Source organism: Armigeres subalbatus, chromosome 2 (assembly GCF_024139115.2).
Source record: "Armigeres subalbatus isolate Guangzhou_Male chromosome 2, GZ_Asu_2, whole genome shotgun sequence".
NCBI classification, from domain to species: Eukaryota; Metazoa; Arthropoda; class Insecta; order Diptera; family Culicidae; genus Armigeres; species Armigeres subalbatus.
In genome coordinates this window covers 37,021,645-37,029,822 of record NC_085140.1, presented here as the reverse complement: position 1 = coordinate 37,029,822, position 8,178 = coordinate 37,021,645, and positions in this window count along the sequence as shown.

Below are 8,178 nucleotides of genomic sequence, written 5' to 3'. Positions count from 1 at the left end.
TAATGTTGGTCCCGTACACTACCCCCACAGTTATGGAATGCTTAACGACTTTCTCAACATTCAATTACTTCTAACACGCCACAAAACCAACCAGTTCTACAACTACTAATATAATACTAATACACGACAGCCAACGTTAAGATCAAAGCTTTTGGTCCGCTATGTGATATCCAATCTAAAATAGGTGTAATTAGAACAGAATTACTGAACATCCAATCGATTGCAAATAACCTTATTATGGAACACTTCGTGTCAAAGATGGCGGCGAATGTAAACAATGCCGTTTTAATGCAAATATTAGCCACAAATTCGTTCATACCGCCAATGTCAGTACTACAATATAACAGTAACCCACAATTATTGCTTTTGAGCGTGGATGTCGACATAAAAAATAATTATGAAGCGATTTATTCAGGAAATACTAAACTGTTCCATAACGTGAGAAAATTTTGTCGTGGTCACAATTATGGAACACTGATCAATTTAATTTATCTCAAATAAATCAAATTTAAAGCTTTCTAAGCATTTGAAGCAGTTAAAATGATGATGGGTTGCTGGTTAGTTATCTAATATTACTGATAAAAATTCATTTTCAATTGAAAATAGTGAATTTGATTGTGAAATTATTACTTTTTGGCAAAAGTGTTCCATAATTGTGGGGGGAGTGTACCGAATCCTCGGTGTTTCTCGCAGATGGCGCTGTTGGGTAATCTGTCTGCACTCTCGTTTGTCGTTACTCAAACTATTTGTTTGCGAAATATATGACAGTTCTGTACTACAGGAAGGGGGTCCGTTTCGGAACATGGGGAGGTCGGTTTCGGACCATCATTTTTGAGAATGCCGAAAACGTGTACTTTCAATTTACCCTCTGTATCTCCTAACTTTTCACATCTGCACCCACAATAAAGCCTCAGAAATACAGAATAATGTTCCCGCTACAATATAGACTACGAAACTTGACCAAGAAATCATTTTTCGCAATTTCATGGCCGCTGCCATTTAGGGAGTTGGTTTGGGAACATTCTCCCCTACCGTTCGTAAAAAAAATCTACTCCACCGCTTATTTTTGGTCGCAACGAAAAATAAGCTTTTAGTGGAATGTATTTACTTGCCATAAGGCGTAGTATGAGTAAAGTACTGGAATTAAATTGAAATATACAAACTCGTCTTATGACAAGTAAATATATTCCACTAAAAGGTTAAAATCATTTTCGTAGAAAAATAAAAGCGCCAGATAGTCGCAAAAAACACCTTCAAAAAAAGGTACTTTGATATTTTTGAAATTGTGGCTGCCTCGTGCTGGATTCTAGCGATTTGCAATTTGTACTGCGGTTAAATTTTACCCATCTATGAGACCAAACGAAAGTTGTCATTTTTTTGCAAGGCACAATACTGATCGATATGCATATTATGTACGACACAAAAGTTTTGGAATCAAAAGTTAAACAATTATCAAAACTTTATCAACAATTTTTTATTGGAATTGTAATACGCATTACGCGTTTTTGTCCGAGGTACCGCTTGGGGCCAGCAAAGCTACCCACCGGGGTACCCAGGTTGAGAACCGCTGGTCTTGAGGATCTACTGAACTTGGAGAATGAAGGCTTAATACTTTGTTAGGAATTTTAACAATTTCTGTAAGCACATATTAAAAACTCTAGGGATTCTGCAAGATTAAAAAAGTTTAGTAAATTTGTCAGAATGAATCTAAAGGACGGAGAAATCTTCGGAATCTGATACATTTGAGTGATCTGGAGGGTGCAGAGAATAAGGGAATATTAAGAATATGTGTGATTAAAGGAATTAGAAATATCAAAAAATATTCTGAAAAGTTTTGATAATGACAATGATCTGAATCTAAAGGACTTGAGGCATCTGAAATAAATTGTTAAATCTGGAGCATATTTAAATCTGCAAAGACCTAAAATACTGAAAAATCAGGAAACGCCTAAAACATCTGAAGATTGAAAAAGACAACTTCACTGCATGCAACCGTACGGTCACATAGTAGATAACAAAATATTTTTTATCTCAAAAATATTTTGAAAATCTATAGATTCTAGGGTATTTATTTTCATGAAATCAAGTGATTAGCTGGGTGTGGCAGATTTAGGAGAAAAACCTGTTTCGAAACGATTTGATACGCTTTCAATTTATGTAATGCATAAGGTGTCACGGATTGGCCTAAAGAAAATCTGGACACTTTAGGCTAGCACGATGATACTTTTATGCCCAGGGATGTCGAGAAAATTTCCAATCCGAAAATTACCTAGATCGAACCGCGAATCGATCCCAGCCATGGTCTTGCTTTGTAGCTGCGCATCTTACCGGCCTTTAGGGCTTTGTTACTTCCGATAAACGTTAGCCCAGGTCCCTAGCTTTTCTGGTGGTGCTCACATCACTGCGCATAACATTGACTAGAAAAACAAAAAAGTTATGAGCGAAGAACGCAACTAGGCCCTCAACCGGAGACACCCTCCTATGTAAAACTATGAATGTCCGGGCCTTATGTCAAATTATCTATTTTGGACTTTTAACGTGCGTGCCTATCATTAGACGACCTTGTAGAAAAGAATAATAGTATTTTACAGCTACTTACTATTCCTATTCCGATTCACGTTTCCGTCAAAATAAGCAAACAAACCTGTAACGTTGGATTTATTCTCCTATATGTACGTACTATAACTATCGCAAAAATGATGCGTACCTGGTGAGGAATAAGAACATCCTTATTAGTCGTGAAAAAGTCGTTGGTGGGATAAATGAGGCTGACCATGAACCTATACACTTTGTTACATGATGCTGCTGTAGGGAAACAACAGTAAATTTGAACGACCAGCTCTTTTACTACATAACAAATACTTTAGTCACAGACAAATAAACATAATAGCTGAAAAGTTCATCGCTCACTAACTTCACCAGCATCTTCCCTAGCAGCACAAGTTGGACAAAAATAGTTGCAGCAACTTGATTATGACTGAATCTGGTCCCATCTTCTTCTTTTTAATGGCATCACATTCAACACTGGGACATTGCCGCCTCACAGCTTAGTGTTCAGCATTTCCACACTTGTTAACTGCGAGGTTTCTAAGCCGAGTTATCATTTTTGCATTCGTATATCATGATGCTAACGATGATACATGTACGTATGCTTATAGGGAAGTCGAGAAAATTAGGGACGGAACGAGATTTCGGATAGGAAGAAGCGGGTTTGGATTTTAAACTTATAAAAACGTGTGTTTAACCATCCAACTTTCTCAAACAATAAAACATGTAAAATAAAGGAAACAGCCGAGACATCACTCGATTAGTGAAAGCTTCAATAATTCTTCTTCTTATTGGCATTACATCCCCACACTGGGACATTACCGCCTCGCTGCTTAGTGTTCATTTAGCACAGTTATTAACCGCCAAGTTACCATTTCTGCTTTCGTATATCATGAACTGAAAAAATGCTTTCTACACTGAAAATCCATTTGTTACTTTTTTCAAAAGTAATCATTATTAATTAAATAAGAATTCATCATTTTCAAGTATTTTGGATATCCATATATGAGTCACAGATTTACCATCGAGGGGCAATCGACAACATTCTGTGCCAGCCTCTGTCAAGCAATGCGTGTAGTGTGATATTTTCGACTTTAATGAGTCTTTTCCTTCATTTATGCTCATCGGATATTCCTGCCTGTGCATATTATAGCTATGTAGGTAGTGCAAGTGCGCAGAAAAGTCAAGAAGCTTATGTTTTTGTTGTGGTAAAACCCGCTTTTCAGTCGTTCTCCTCCGCCTTCGTGCTTATTTTATGGTGAACTATGGTCGGGTGAATTTCGCACCAAATATTAAACCGTTTGACCCACATATTGAAACCAAGTGTGATGCTACCGAATTTGCCGCCAACGCATTGCAACTGGGTAGTAGCTTGGCCTAGGTTATGATGAGCCTGACAGAGCTTATTATTGGAAGGAGCCTGCAAATGTGACATTCAACTTTATAATTGGCACCATTATTATTTACCGGCTTCTGGGGTGGCATGTAGTTGTCCTGTCCACCCTGCCTCCCTCTAATTCGGTTTGTTAGAGTAGATGACTATGTTCTATCGGCGCGTGGTCGCTCCATGATGAACACCGTCATGCTGTCGGCAATTTCTCGAGCAGCCGTTCAAGTCTCTTGGACGTATTTTTATTTCGGCTGTCGGCTCCACATCATCATCATCGGAGTGGGCCTACACTTGAAGAGCTCTCGAATCGGATGGATTACATTTGATTGAGACATTGTCAAGTGAATTGGGTGAATGAGTGGGCGTAGGGTAATAAAACCAGTCAATGGAATTAGTGCAATCATTTGGTTTATGTGCATCCAATTATTTACGTTTTTAAAGGTAGCATGGATGCATGTTCAATCCAATTTGAAATTATTTAACATAACTCATAACTCATGTACAATTCTCGGGTACTTATTCAAAAGGACGTATGTGATTTTGTAAACAAAGATTCAAACGTCGTTTTGTCGAATCTGATAGCACTCCCACGCAAACCATCACCACCGAGAGGTAGGGGAAACCTTCGGCTACCTGTTGGTGGTGTTGATTTGCGGGGGAGTGCTATCAGATTCGTCAAATCGACGTTTGAATCTTTGTTTACAAAATCACATACGTCCTTTTGAATAAGTACCCGAGAATTATACTCTGATCAACATCCCTAATCAAACTCAAATTGAACTTAGATGGCAATAGAAAGACAATATCACTGCTAGGTGGACTATTTTGGGGTTTTCTAGTCTTGGAGGTTTCAATTGAAGACAAAATTTTCAAAACGACTTATCTGTTTTTGTAAACAAAGATTCAAACGACGATTTGACGAATCTGATAGTTCTCCCACGCAAACCAACACCATCAATAGGTAGGTGAAGGTTCCCGCTACCTGTTGATGGTGTTGGTTTGCGTGGGAGAACTATCAGATTCGTCAAATCGTCGTTTGAATCTTTGTTTACAAAAGCAGATAAGTCGTTTTGAAAATTTTGTCTTGAATTTATGGCCTTGCTTAACCTACACTCTAAAATAAATCAATACTAACCGCGTTTCTCCTGACCCTAGATTCGTTTATGTGCAGTTTATACTCGATTAGTAAAACCTCCGTATCCTCTCTGTACAATTTTTTTTAGATAGATTACTTTTCAAAACTAGTATAAACTTTGCAAATATGAATAATGTTTTGTTTGTATGCTATTACAGGTTTGGTCTATTTCTGAGTGTAGCGCTATGATCCTCGGATACAAAGCTGGAACATACTGATCATTAAGGTCACTCCTGACGGAATCCAAGATTGAAAGTGCTCGCGTTTTCGGGGGCACACCACTCGATACGGAGGCAACACACAACTGTAATTTTTATTATTTCACGCATGCTGCGATGCAGCAAAGCTAAATCAACAAAAATGACAGTTGTACGCCGCCTCTGAATCGAGTGGTGTGCCCCCGAAAACGCGAGCACTTTTAATCTTGGATTCCGTCAGGAGTGACCTTAAGGCTCCCCCAGACCTAAGCGATATCATCGCCGCGACGACGACAACTAGTCGCCGCGATTCTATCGTTGGGTCGCTGCAGGGAATGTTCAATTTACGCTTCCATACTAACAGCGACAGAATCGCTGTCGCCAAGCGATAGAATCGCGTCGCGTGTGTTTGAGGAATCCTTTATTAGGCTGATTTATTGTACTGGATAATTATAAATACCTAGGTATAGCCTGCTTGCTTATAGTTGCTCGTCCTACCGAGAGTGAACGCTACTGAAAGCCCACGCGCGATGAGGCCGATCAAAAATTTTTATGTCGTCGTACATTTCTGTCGTGTTTAGAAATTGCATAATAGAAGGCGCTCCGTGCTTTTATCGCACACGCAAAAAAAACTTAAATACAGTACCCATTCGATTTTGACAACGTTTTGAAACTTTCAGTAATGCATACGGATCGGGCTGGTCGAATTTCTGTTAGAATCGGTTTTTGATGACATCGACGACGACGATGGAGCTCTGCATTCGAATTCCAGTTGTAAGACCTAGTAACTAGTCCGTATTATAAAACGTAGATATCGGTAGATGATTACTTACAGCTTCAGCGTAATGTCTGCTCATACCAACCAAGTTTCACTGGTGTAACAACAAAAAATGCACTTTATAGATGAATATTGGTTGATTTATCAGATATGATCAACAAATATTTCATGAACTCACAAAGACAGCTCTATCATAGTGCTCCTATCCTATTCCGCCGTCTGACCCCAATTGGTTGCCAAGATATTGAAAATTTTCGATCATCTCCGCTGTTTGCCCGTCTACCCCAAATTTGGAGGAGTTGTTCGTCTTGACATCCGAGGATGACGTTGATTGTGAGTTCATAGAAGAGCTATCGGCCATGTTGTTAAGCTGACTGTACGTATCACAGTACCGTTACGCTAGGGCAACATAATCAATCAAATCTAAGTCGATCAGATGCTTCATAGTACATAGTAGAAAGTCAGAGCCGCCCACTGTTTGGTACACGAATAACCGTTCCCACCACGATCTCGTTTATTACGATTAGAACAGTAGATATAGATATACATAGAATACATTCTTGCCTCGGGGCCCTCCTTCGCAGTGCGGTAAGATGCACGGCTATGCTGAGGCTGGCTGGGTTCGATTCTCGGTGCCGGTCTTGACAATTTTTGGATTGGAAATTGGCTCGACTTCTCTGGGCATAAAAGTATCATCGTGTTAGCCTCATGATATACGAATGCAGAAACCAGTGATGAACTTTATTTATAGTTAAAAAAATAACTTTAACAAAGAAATTTTAAACCTTTAAAAACCTCGCAGTTAATAACTGTGGAAGTGCTTATTGAACACTAAGCTGCGAAGCGGCAATTTCCCAGTGGGGGATGTAATGCCAATGAGGAAGAAGAAAACATTCTTGCCTCAACGGCCTCAACCCCAGCATCAAAGATGGAGCTAAACAATCCTTCGTTATGGAACGTACACACGGTCAAGCAGTTTGACCAACATTGACTCCACCTCTTGTTTATTCAAACATCCATCAAGTTTTACCAACAGTGGCACGAACAATCAATATATTCGACCAACAATATCACACACGAACGACCGAAGTGCCAACTTGAGCACCAACCATCAAAAAATATATGGGAGTTTGAGCAACTTCACTACAAATGCTCAAACATGTTCGGCGAACCTTGACTCCACCCCCGTCAACTCAAACCAAAATCAAACCGTTTTAATTTTTTCCAACCGAGCCGCCAACTGTCAAATGGTTGTTCGAACAACTTCATACACGTTCAAACAAAGCAGCAACCGAAGCGTTTTCTTGGGGGCGGAGTCAATGTTCGTCAAACTGCTTGACTGGTGTGTACGTTGCTTTATGCAGGACTTTGCACGTCAAAGATTTGTACTGCGATCGATACTTGATACTTGATACTTGATGGGCTACAGCTCTTCGATGAACCTACGCCGAATGGAGTATCCTTCTCCACTGGACTCGATCCTGGGCCAATCGCTTCCAGTCGCCCTGAACATTGAGCGCCCTCAGGTCCTCTTCGATCGATACGGTTGACAATTTTTTTCGGGACTCCCTTGCATCTCAGAACGCCCACAGATTTTCGTAATTCATACTATCGAATTAGTCCGTGGCCAAGGGATACAAAATAGAGGGACTATATATGATCCACACAGGGTCGGACATCTACAAAACCGCTCCAAGCGGCTTTTGGACTGACTTGTTGTGACACATTGTTCGTAAAATTAAAACGGAAATTAATTCATGTCAATTTCTGCGTACATTTGTTGTAGAATATCCTTAGCAGAGTCATATGAGAACAATAGACCGTGCCATGAAGAACCACCAGTTGTCGCACACAGTCAAATCCGCTTTCCCGGACCTTCACTAAGATGATGCCTTGTACGGCCATGAAGCATGGATGTTAAAAGAAGATGCATCGACTAGACATTGACAAGACTATCGAATTCTCGGAGTTTTTTTTAGTTTATGGATCCTACACACCTCCGGTGGTGCAAAGGGCCGACTTGAAAGATCTCCATCCTGAGCGTTGCCGGCTATCGCTTTAACCTGTTGCCAGGTTAGATTTCGGTCGACTTCTTTTATTTCTTTATTGAGGCTTCGCCGCCATGAGCCTC